Source organism: Thunnus maccoyii, chromosome 5 (assembly GCF_910596095.1).
Source record: "Thunnus maccoyii chromosome 5, fThuMac1.1, whole genome shotgun sequence".
Taxonomy (NCBI): Eukaryota; Metazoa; Chordata; class Actinopteri; order Scombriformes; family Scombridae; genus Thunnus; species Thunnus maccoyii.
In genome coordinates this window covers 18,205,203-18,217,593 of record NC_056537.1, presented here as the reverse complement: position 1 = coordinate 18,217,593, position 12,391 = coordinate 18,205,203, and the positions used below count along the sequence as shown (strand labels likewise).

Here is a 12,391-nt window from a genome sequence, read left to right as displayed (position 1 = left end):
CAGACTATTTTAGCGCTTTAGAAGGGGAACCTCCCTGACTATCGGAGGTGGGATGTAAGCCACTCGATGCTGTGGGTGCCCCTGGCCTGATTTGCTCGCTCTCCTCAGAGAGCAGAGATCAGTGGTATGCCCAGATTGAAAGGGAGGGCAGCAACCCGGCGTGATGAAGGACACTGGCTCCCAGTCAATGTGTGGAGGAGACTGGAGGATGAAACACACCATTAAGACCAATTTAGAGTGTTGCTCTAAATTTCAGCAGGACTGATCGATCCTGACAGGAGGGCATCATACCGCCTGCCAGATCACTTAAACCACTGGCCCTTGTCTCACGTTGCTTAATGTCATGTCATTGGCTATCATTCCCAGTCGAACAGTGAGCTGCTGGATTTCGTTTCAATTACTACCTGTAGGATTACCTTTTATTTTTACACATCAGTAATCAATGAGGATTTTGATAATAATGTCATAATGCAATCTCAGTATTGCATTCTGTTCTTTTTCTCTCTATTCTTAATCCAAAGTGAATCCTCTTGAGAGTAGCTGTCGTGTTGGTTTATTGATTTTTTTTTTTTTTTCCCTTGCTCTGTGAACATTGGACAGAAACTTGAGAGCCAAGGTACAGGAAAGAGACTATACCTTACTCAAGGGTTTAACCATTAAACATGCAGTTTACATGATAATAACAATAATAGATAATAATATAATTTATTTATAGAGCACACATCATAGATAAATGCAACTCAGAGTGCTTCACAGAATAAAACAAGGCGGATTCCCCAAAATGACAAAATATTGAAATAAAAAACCTGAAATCTGAACCAATTTTAAAAACAGTTGCAGTAACAAAGGAGGAATTAAACCTATTAAGATTAATGATAAAACATAAAACAAATGAGACAACTTAAATTACAAAATGTGATAAGAGTAAATTACCAAAGAAAAAAAATAAATCTTCAGGTCAGCACTAATTCCAGTAGCAATTGTAATGTGTTATTTGTGACGCACATCTTTAAAGAAATATGCCCTGCTGTCCGTATATCTATTGTGCACATTGTGATATGCCGAGCCCAGGCATTCGCTGTATATTATTATTGCATTGCTACTATCTTCCAGCGCTGTGCTGACATTTTATATGCCATCTATTTATTAGTTGGGATGTTCATTGAGGCAGCTCAGGTTAAGTATCTTGCTCGGTGTCTGACTGGAGATATTGAACCTGTAGCCCTCTTGTCCCAAGTTCAGTTCCCTAACCACAACCAGTTTGCCCCTTTGAAGGATGAGGTCTCAGGAAGAGTGGTGCTATGTATACCACACAGACAGTGATCTATTCTGTGTCTGATATCATGTTGCTCCATGTCACTGACTGATGTTACCTGCATCCCCCTGTGATGATTAGATCCATGACTGCGCCTACAGTTCCCTTATAAAATCACTTCCTTTCTTTTAACCCACAAGGCGCCAAGTCCGCTATCGGGGAGAAAAGAGAGTGAAAGTGAATGAGTGAGGGAGAAAGAATAAGTAAAGTTATTTTAAGGGATGATATTGCTTCATTGTGCGCTGTCACTCCATCCTTGACAAATGTTCCTCATCTGAGTTGGTGACATGTTCCTCTGTATAAATGGGTTATGAGCTAGAATATAAGTTATGTAAGTCACAATGCTTTGAGACACCTGCTAAGCACATTCATATTTAATGAAACATAATGTAATAAAAATAATGGAGGCAACATAGAAGATTTATCTCTCATTATAATCATCCTTGCTCTGCTTTATTGCAACATTCCAACTTCCCCGCTTACAACATGAGGATTCTTGCAAATAGAGAGCTGTCGATAGCTGCAAAATTCTTATTCACGCCATCAAGGTGCTGCACACTTTGTCCTCTTAAAATACTTTTTGATTATTTCCTGCTTTTTATGACTAGTGTTTGTAATTTTGTGTGAGTGTGATGTACATGTGTGTATGTTCCTTCAAGACTTAATAGCAACAATAAATTATTTCTGTTAGTACTAGCAATGTTAAATTTCCATGTGAATATTAATTAGAATGAGATAATTAACACAGTAAGAAAACACGTTTTAAATATAAACTTAAAGTAATTAGTAAGTAAAAAGTATAAATCAAGTAACTGAGTGTACAAATATTCAGATATTGAGTCTGAAATGTGATTCGGTCCATGATGAGGGAGGTGAACTAGTAGCCCATTGTACCTTTAATGATTTGCCTGGTGCGTATCTTCAGGGGCTGTCTGTGCCACCAGCTGAGGCGTTAATACAAATATAGCAGATAATTTGTGAACTAACCTGTTTTTAAGTGGCTTTCACCAAAAGTGTGACTGGCAGGTGGGAAAACATGGAAGAAGTAATTAGGTATTTGCTTTTACCGAACTGTCCTGAGAATTCAGATTTTTTTCAGGTGACACAACTTTTAAATCAGATTATTTTTTTCCCTTGGCTTTATGGGTTTATTTGATGATATATGTATTACCCATCCATCCATCCCTCTCTTAATGCATAAAAATACAACAAGTGATTCTACAAAAAGAACATCTTGTTAAATAATCTCATTAGCTTTAGCTGTTTTCTTTTAAAAAAGAACTAGTAGGGCAATTGATAAAGTCTAGGCTCCACCTTCGCTGCCTCTCCATTTTGTAATCACAGGCAGTTTGGCAGCACAACGTAATTAGTTTGCACGCCAGATTTCCCATGAGTCCCAACCCAGCTCAAAGCCAATCCCTTCCTCATCAGCAGCCCAGAGACTAAACACCTACTTTATCTGGTTCCCCCAAGGCTGTCCATCCATGGGGAGTCAGGGTGCCCTCAAAAACATTGCCAATGAAGGCTCCAATGCCTCGGGCTGATATGGGTGAAACTTTAGATGGCAGATGGCACAGGGAAGGAAAAAGTCCATATCTTTAAGGTAGAACTGCCAAACAAAAGTGGAACATCATATCCTAGAGCCTTATGTCCCAGGGCCAAGATTAAAGCATGAAATATATGTTGAGAGAAGCCACAAATGTCTTCATTTCAAAAACTGTAAGTGATCAAAGTGTCTGATGTGTGGAGGCATGCTGCAGGGTATTTTTTCATCAGTTGACAATAACCAAGGATGAGTTTCACAGCTTGTTCAAATGTCATCATTGATAACAGGACTGCTGAAGTTGAGTGTCATTTACTACAACAGCTATCAGTTGTATAAAAAGGTAGTGCTGTTCTGTATGTGCTTTACTTTATATCATATGTACATCAGTATCACAACATGATCTCTACATCTTCTAATCTTTGTGGCTGAGTACTGTATTTAAAAGAAATCCTGAAGGCCGTTCTTTTTTTCTCTATCTTATTCAGTGCACTCTTTTCATTGTAAGTATTTGTAGATGTGCATACATCTGAATTACCTCTGCCAGTCAACAGCAAGAAGTGATCGGGCAGTTTTTAATACCACTAGGCCCATCTGGGAGAAGGACCCTTTTCATTCGACATACTTGGCTGCTTGTCGCCTCACCATAATGGGCGCGTTGAACGAGCTCTGAAGCAATAGCCAATTAAATGCCTTGAAGGGGATGCCTCGAGGCCCCGCATGAAAGGCTTCAGGTGTGAAATGCTTGTTTTTCAAGAGTGCTGCAAATGTTGGCTGCTTTCAAGTTTGCTATTGCCCTGCTGGCTTCCCCTTCCAGCCCACCCCAGCAGCCCTTCTCATGTGGAGGAGGGTAGAGGCTAGAGGTGATGGGCAAGAGAAGACCACTTAAGTACAATTTTCTATTCAGCGTTCCAAACCTGTGCGCACTCATGTTTTTCACTGCTGCCTCGTAACAGCGTGCAGAGTTTCAGATGATGCAGACAATAGCTTTTTAGCACACAATGGAGAGAAGAGGAGAAGCTGAAGGGCAGACAGGGGGAAATATGGATGAGACAGAAAGTCTGTGTGCGTGAATCCAAACTAGAGACTGTGGTGGTTGGGTGATGGCGGGGTTGGCTGGGAAGGGGCTTAAAAGGAGATGGATTGTTTGCTAATTGTGGTCATTTCTGACCAGAACATGACAGGTTCAATGACTACTTTAATGCGTTATTGAATACAACAGAAACTTGAAATGCAATTGTGAGAGAGGCTTCTGTTTTAGAAATTTGTTTTCAGCCCCTCCACGGGAGGGAAGAATGTTCATTCATAGTTCAAGTGTAAGAATTTGCTGCCTTGTCTCTGTGCAATAAATTGTTGTTAGCACGACATTTACATTTGAAATGTTATATCCAACCTGGAATGAAGTTATAATTCAAACGGCTATATTTCTACTTCCAAATCTTACAATATGGAAGTTGAGAAACAGTCTGAGATCATTGAGGAGTAACATTAAAAGATGCCTGTGGGGACTAAGAGGGAATAAATCCAGGGGATATTAATCTTGTTAGGATCATACATCACCATAGTGTCAGGTGAGGAGACAAATGAATGGGCGCCTGTTTATCTGAGCTAAGCTATGTGGTTTACCTAGCCATCGCTCAGGGCACATATTGCCACTAATAAATTGGTTAAGTCCGAGCAGAGTGATTGTAATGAAGTTAAGGGACTGGGTTGTCTGAGCTCTCGCCACTACAGCCAGACATTCTCGCATCCCCCTTTTTATCTGTCCAGATTGGGAGAGCCCTTTCGATAAGATGAAGAGAGGAGAAATCAAAATAAATGGAGTCCATTAAAAGCAGCAATGCATCAACTGTTTGATAAAGTGATTAATAAACAGGCTGGGATTGTGATTGATTAAAGCATTTAATCAAAGTGTTAAAAAAAAAAGCCCTATTGGCAATGGTGCATAAATGTCTGTATGGTTTAAATGTATAAAACACTACATAATCATTGTTTTGTCTCTCTCAAATTACAAACCTATGCTGATCTGTAACATTTAAAATCACGTGTAATTTTTTTTAAAAAGGAAAAGCAGTGCTCTCATTTTTCCATAACTAATTGTGCCCTGATATGTAGACACCGTGGCTCTCTGAAATCTATTCACCATTTGTTCCCATTTAAACAAAAGAGCAGTGATTGACTTAAGTGGTAACATGGACTCATTAGAGATGTTTTAAATTTGCCTGGATACACTTGCAATAGACTTTCAAACACTTAGTAATCAATGACTAAAATCACTTGCAAATTCTAAGGTGGTGGATGAGTGGGCAGTGACAGGCTGGTAACAACGTTTGTGAGACTTAAATGTCACTCAAATTCACTAATGCAAAGGGAAATACATAGAGCAGATTGACTTGTCGAGCTTGGTAAAGTTCAGCCTTGATGTATGGCACATTAAGATAGGAAATTACAGATGTTGTAATTATCAGCAATGAGTGACCTCATGTGCTAAAGTGTGTCGGGTTAAAGTACTTGTACTTTGCTTTTAAGATGTGTAGCACAAGAAAAGATTGGCATGTATCTGCAAATGGCATGCTTTTATTGAAATGAATGGGGCAAAATGGGAGAAAGTAATGTTAAGAATAATTTCCAGAGTCAGAAGAAATGTATGTTCATTCACCTTCATGAGCTGCAGAGCCAGAAAGAGGATACGTTTATTCTGCTAGTTATTTTCATGGTTGGAAATAATCAGTTCACTTTTAATACATACGGAAATTCATGTTAATTTCCATATGTACTGCATGAATGTATGGTCACTGACCAAAAGATGTATTATACTTTGAAAATGAGAAGATACGTCGATTCTCACAATGGACCTTTGTTGTATCTCACCTCTTAGTCTCTCTCTCCCTCTTGTTTCCTGTCTACTCTCTACTCTCGCTGTAATAAAGGCTAAAAAGAAAAAGAAAAGAAAAGAAAATGAGAAAACACATGCTGAACTGTTGTTTAACACTTTGCTTATTTATGGACCTCAAACCTGTATGTACTACGCTCATGTTAAGGCTTGTCTGAGCTTTTTCAATAATCAACCACAGTGATGTGGTTGCATTAAAATACGCTACAGTTGGCTACAGGAGTCTATGGCGAGAATGTATAGTAGGGGACAGTCTTTATAGGCTACATATAGCATAGCAGGTGGAAATCATGCACACATAAATTCATAGGTTTGAACCCAGCACACATCTGCCACATATCAGTGGCGCACTGTCTGTCTGTTACTGTCTCTATCTGTAAATGTACAATAAATGTACTCAAGTGCTGTACTGAAGTATTTTTTTCTAGGTACTTTAGTTAGTGTTTTATTTGAGTATTTCTATTTTGTACTACTGTATACTTCTACTCTGCAATATTTCAAAGGAAAATATTGTTCTTTTTACTCCAAAACATTTCTCACAGCTGTAGTTACGGGTTATTTTACAGATTAAAATTTATTTACAAAATACAGAGATGAATGACTAACTGTATCTAAAGTAGTTAAAATACCCCCCAAGACCACCACCACCCGCAACCAGCTACAACATTAAAATAGTGCCAAGATGTTAATGCATCAGTAATAACAATCCAAATGATATAATATATAAAATAAAACACTACAAGGAGCCATTCTGCCTCCTTAACAAGCACTTTTACTTTTAATATTTAAATATGATTTGTTGATACTTCTTTATAAGTATGTGGGACTTTTACTTTGTGGTATTACTACTTGTACTTTCTTTCCTTTTCCTTAAGAAAACAATCTACATACTTCTTCCCCCACTGAGCACCAGTATCAAATTGTCTCTCTCTATACTGTAGTGTGCTGGGCCAGCAATTTCACTGAAACAAGGACAGTTCCAGTTCTGCCAGTGGGAATTTTGGAAGTTCAGACTGCTACAGTAAAGCCACCATTGTTAAACTGGAATTCCCATATCTATGTCAACCTGAAGCATTTCTTAAGATGCACATGCCAGACACACAATACCCACTATGCAATGTTTAGTGCTTATGATTGTACATGATTCTTTATCTTTTATCTGGAAATGGCAAATACCTCAATAATAGACTTTAATTTGTGTTTTTTGAGTAATAATTCTGTGACACTTGGTTGAAATTACCAGATACAGTGAATGCTATTTAATCTGAAGTCTCCTACAAATGAATAGAAGTCAAATGAATGACACATGAATGACTTGTTAATTATGCAAATGGGGTGCTGCAGGAACCTGGTAAGTTGCGGGAACTCTGTCATCTAAAAGGGTATGGTGAGTGTGATAATGTAGCGGCTTGGCACGGCTCTCTTGATGTAATGACAGGTCAATTTGACTGCCTTTATGCTTTGCACCCTGGTTCTTTTCTCCAGCTCTGGTGTGGCTGCCCCCGCTGCCTCCCCCACCCCCCTTTCTCGTGTCCCTTGGACTTTGATTTCTCCTTTGTTCCATTGGCTCCTCTACTGACACTTCCCGAGAATAAGAGATGCCACACAACCATGACCCTTTCACACCACAGCGATGACCTCTGTCTCTTCCATGCATGACCTCTCAACTAGAAGCTGACAGCTTGATTAATTGAAGAATGTTATGATTTATGAGTATCTTCTCAGCATGATTAACAAGGCAACAGGTGGCACAACCAAACAGCTAGCAAGAACATTTCTTAGAGAGGAGAAAACAATGGATGATTATATTTAGAAACCGTGTTTTGTCTAACAGTGGCTGTCAATTTGGTTAAGCCATATATCATTTTGACTTTTTTGTCCACCACTGCAGTTAGGATACCTTCACAAAAAGGCTTCCCTTTGTGTGTTACTTGTCAATTCAGTCAGATGCACAGAAGATGTCATATCCCAACAATGTGGCCAAGTAAAAAGTTTATCCAATGTTCTGATTATCAACTCACCACATGTTTGGTCCAAGTTTTGCCTTGTCGGTCTAAAACACGGAAGCCTGAAAATCCAGCAAAAGAAAATGGGTTGATTTCCATTTCTTCAATACATTGAGATCTTTTTTAATGTTGATGTCTGTACTTTATCTATGAATGTCTCTTACTACATATGGTTACTGATGACAGTGTGTTAATGTTTGACTCCTCATAGCAAAGAGTGTCATTTAGAGAGCAGCATGTAAGAGGAAACGGTGTCAGTCGTGACACAGGGCCATGTCCAATTGTCTACCCAAAGCTTTCTGAGTTAACTCACCTGACAGCTTCCTAGATAAATCTGTCTTGTATTCAAGACACTTAACTGCGTAATGGAAGTTGGTGGTCCAACTCAGGTGACAAGGGGATGGAGGTGTTGAAGAGGTCATATGAGACCTTCTCATCGACTCAGTCAGTCACAGAGAATGACTATAGAGTGGGATAGCAGTCTCTTGACACAGTGTCACCAGCAGACTGTCCAGCTGAGCGAAAGCGCATGGTAAGATGTGGCCTTTTCTTTTGACATGGATTTCTTCTGACCTTAGCTTCAGGCTGTGACAACTGATGGATGATTGATGGTCCCGTTTCCGCAGTGTCAGTGGAAAAGCTAGGCACCTCAGAGAAAGCATTTCTCTGACCCACAGTGACCTGGCTCTAACTTGTGTTGGACAACAAAAGATAGTCAGCTACAGTTTGTGCCTGTCATCATTCCCCTGCCGGATTATTGTCCAAAAAGTATTTGTATTTTTCCCATTAGTGACTTCAAAACAATCTGAAGCACTTCCAGACTCTTATAATCTAATCTAAAAAAAGCTATTCAAGTAAGACTCAGATCATATTTATACTTGAGTTTCTAGGAAAATAGCTCCACCACGCCAAGTTGCAGGTTCTGAAAGGTACTGGGTAAAGAAATGTTGGGGTGTTGTGTTTACAAAGAATTGCCATCAATGAAAAGTGAATTATCTGAGAGTCAGCAAAGGTTAATTTTGGTCAGAAACCTTTCGATCTGGAGGAGCTGACCCTGGCAGCACTGGTCACCACACTTCTGCCTGGATGAGGTGACACATGCAATGACCTGTGACATGGGCAGTGACAGCAGAGTAAACTGGGCCATGCTCCCATGCCTCACTGTGCCTGGAGAGCTCAGAGGGCTCCCAGCTGAGAAGAGCAGGGTAAAGCACAGTGCTGCTCCCATGTCACCAGCCCAGCCCGTGATCAACAGCTCTGTCCTCAACAAACACTCCCCAGTCCTGCCACCCACCTCTGTTGTCTCCTAGAGACAGTGCTGCCCACCGCTGGTTACCCCATATGTTTGGGCTGCACACAAGGTGGTTTCTCGGATACTGTGGTTGCTAATTATAAATTTAATTTGCATTTTAATTAGAATGGTTGAAAATTAAAGCCTGCCAGCTGGAGAATTTCAAAATGCTTTCCCTCCCTCCTTTTCCTCTCTCTCTCTTCTATCCTGGTTTAGACTGAGCATGACTCTGTCCTGTGTTAATTTGTATAAGCACAGCAGTAACACCATCACCCTCGTCATAGTGGGACAGTGTGTGGTATCCCTTTCGAGTTTCTTTTCACTCAGACAGACAAATGTTTTGGCAAGTTTCTATATGTGTGGTGAAGACGTTGCTGTTCACCATCCACATCTCTACAAATGAAATAATTTATGGCTCATTTCACTCCTTACATAATTAAGCTCATAAAAATTCATTCATATTTTATAGGAATTCTAATAAGTTATTGAATATCTTCTTCTTTGGTACTTTGATTATAAAATAAGGTCCAAATCCCTGTCATGGTGCTCAATTGACACACTTTATGCAGGCTGGGAAGTAAGCGATCTGCATGTGTGGGCTGGTAATATCATTCAGTTTTGGTCATTATTTTCCAATCTCCATAATTCGTCCCGTTCCCCATGTTGTTCCCCCATGGTCATTCTCATTCCCTCTCTCACCTCCCACAGGCGTCCTTGCTCAATAATTGTCATTAATTGATTGACAGCTCTGATAGACCCAACTAACCCCAGTTCTGCTCTCATGTCTATGTTTTAAATGAGAGCTTGTACATCCAGTGACCTTGTCTGCCCATCAGCTGTCAGCGAATGTGAAGCCAATCCAGAGAATGTCTCACCTTAGCAAAGTAGACCATCCTAAATGATTGTAATTGGTTTGTGAATCTATCTTGTGTTGTACTGCACTGTGCGTGGTAAAAGCAGGCTTAAGTTTTGTTTAACTCTTTGTGTTTAATGTATATCTAAAGTATGCATCTATCATTATTATCCCAACCATACTTCTTCCTTTTAATCTAATTTCTGTTACATTTTGGACCAGCTTAAGTTGCAGTGGAAGTGGAGAAGAAAGGTACAGTATATGGTTGTTTTCACTTTTTTGTCACATGCTTTAGGAAATCTAACTCAAGACTGTGCCATTAAATGTTACAGAATTCAAATATGAGCTTTGAATCCTGGAAACCCATCACAGCAGGGTGTCCTCTCATAGTGTAATTTCACTAAATTCATGTCAAATTATGTAAATAGGAATGCAGTTATTTTCAACCAGAAAACACAAGCCTTATTTGCTTTGATCGGAATCCAAAAAAATAGCAACACATCTCAGATGTGTATTAATGCACCAGTGTGTAGGATTTAGTGGCATCTAGTGGAGAGATTGCAGATTGCAACCAACTGAATACCCCTCCCCCTCCCCTTCCAAGCATGTAGAAAAACCTATGGTGGCCATGAAACTCTCAAAAAACGCGAAAGGCCCTCTCTAGAGCCAGTGTTTGGTATGTCCACTCTGGGCTACTGTAGAAACATGGTGGTGCAAAATGGCGGCCCCCATTGAAAGAGGACCTGCTCCCTATGTAAATACAAAGGGCTCATTCTAAGGTAACGAAAACACAACAATTCTTATTTTGTGGTGATTCAATGAAAACATACCTATGAATATTATATTTAATTTCTGACAATATTTCTGAAAATAGAACCCCCTAAATGTTACACACTGGTCCTTTTAAAGCAACTATTACTGTACCATACTCCTGCTTTTTTCCACTCAGTATTTTTCTTGTGGTAGGCTATATGGATTTAAAAATAAACAGCTATGCATTTTCTATCAACATAAACATTAACAGTTTTCCAGGAGGCAGCTCCACCTTTTTGTAACAGCCGAGCCACTGTTAACATAGTCTACTTTTTTCTCTCTCTCTCTCTACAATAATCCATGCATGCACTGTGTCCTAGGCACATGTAATGTCTGACATTCTTCCAGGTTGTTTTGGTTTGGGAGGCTGCCAGCCCCAGTTTTGCACCTCTTTGCAGGCCCAGTTTGATGTGGTGTGAATAACATTTAGACATACACACACGCCCTCATTAGCATTCATTCAGGGAAGCAATGCAGGACACCCTCTCTGCTCTGAGGGTGGCATTTGGCAAGGGCCAAATACACCTGGCAAAAAGTCTCCATCTTTCTCTAGCCCATCATATTCATCACATTTAGTTTTCTATCAAGCACACAAAACAGTCTTTGTATTATCCAAAACATGTTTTATAGAGGCTGATTACTTGACATAGAGAGAACATATTTACTTATTTTATACTATGGGTAGCAACAATTACATCTTAGCACTTTCAAATTTCATCAAAATGCCTTAGACAATGCAGTTCTTTTCAAAGTGTGATTCATATCAAAGTCAGATGTGATGCAGAGGGGGGGAAATTGCTGTAAAGCTGTGATTTGACTAATGATTAAATTCAAAACTAATGAAAGCACAAGAGAACAGTCCATTCAATGACCCACAGAAGTCTGGCATGCAGCAGCTTCTTCCTCAAAGGCATGGATCCATCAGCCTTAGTCTGGAGCAACAGTGGCTATGTGAAAAAAGCTTGGCAAGAGGAAGGCACGCATTCTCCAGATCTGAATCTGTGGACTGCTGTGTCTGTTGCTCTGTATAACAATCCCCCTGTCTCTTGACGCAAGACATCCATTCTGCTGCTACTTGATCTTAGCGTTATTGCTCAGACGTGTTTTAGTGCCATTGATGGGGAGACTTCATGTTGATCTTGACATCACATTATATCACAGTATAAGGTGATGCAAGGTCTTCAGAGACATGTGGTTTGCAGTGGTTAGCATTCCAGAGGAGCTTTTGCAACTAAAGTTTAAGGAAATAGTTCATAGTCAGTCAAAATCTGAAGGCCTGTATGACAGCAGTTCAAGTTTCTTTTTTTAAACTTTTCTAAACATGTATAGAAATCCAGTGAATAATATTCCTTTAGCTGAAAAAAAAAGTCTTGGCAGCTGACTGTTGAAGATCCCTTTTAGGTTTATCTTTGTCAATTGTCAAATATTTGAGTGTATGAAGTGGTGTGATGAGGTGCAGAGACAGATATTTGAAGGGATTTTAACTCATTTGAGCAATTACATGCTTAACTGGCCCAAGATAATCTGTCATCCAAAGCTTCTGTCTCGGGCTCTCCCTCTCTTTTCCGATCCTCCACTCTCTCATACCCTCCTACGTGGCACAAGAGAAGCTCAGAATAGTGGGATTTAGAGCACAAAAGCTTACCCTGAATGGAATGAAGGCCTCGGAGAAATTAA

The 12,391-nt window shown here is 39.8% G+C and overlaps 1 long non-coding RNA gene across 5 annotated transcripts in view; it reads left to right on the top strand.

The window, feature by feature from the left end:
- The window catches only part of LOC121896879, a 99,525-nt gene that overhangs the window by 32,833 nt on the left and 54,301 nt on the right, over positions 1-12,391 (top strand). The window lies entirely within an intron of this gene.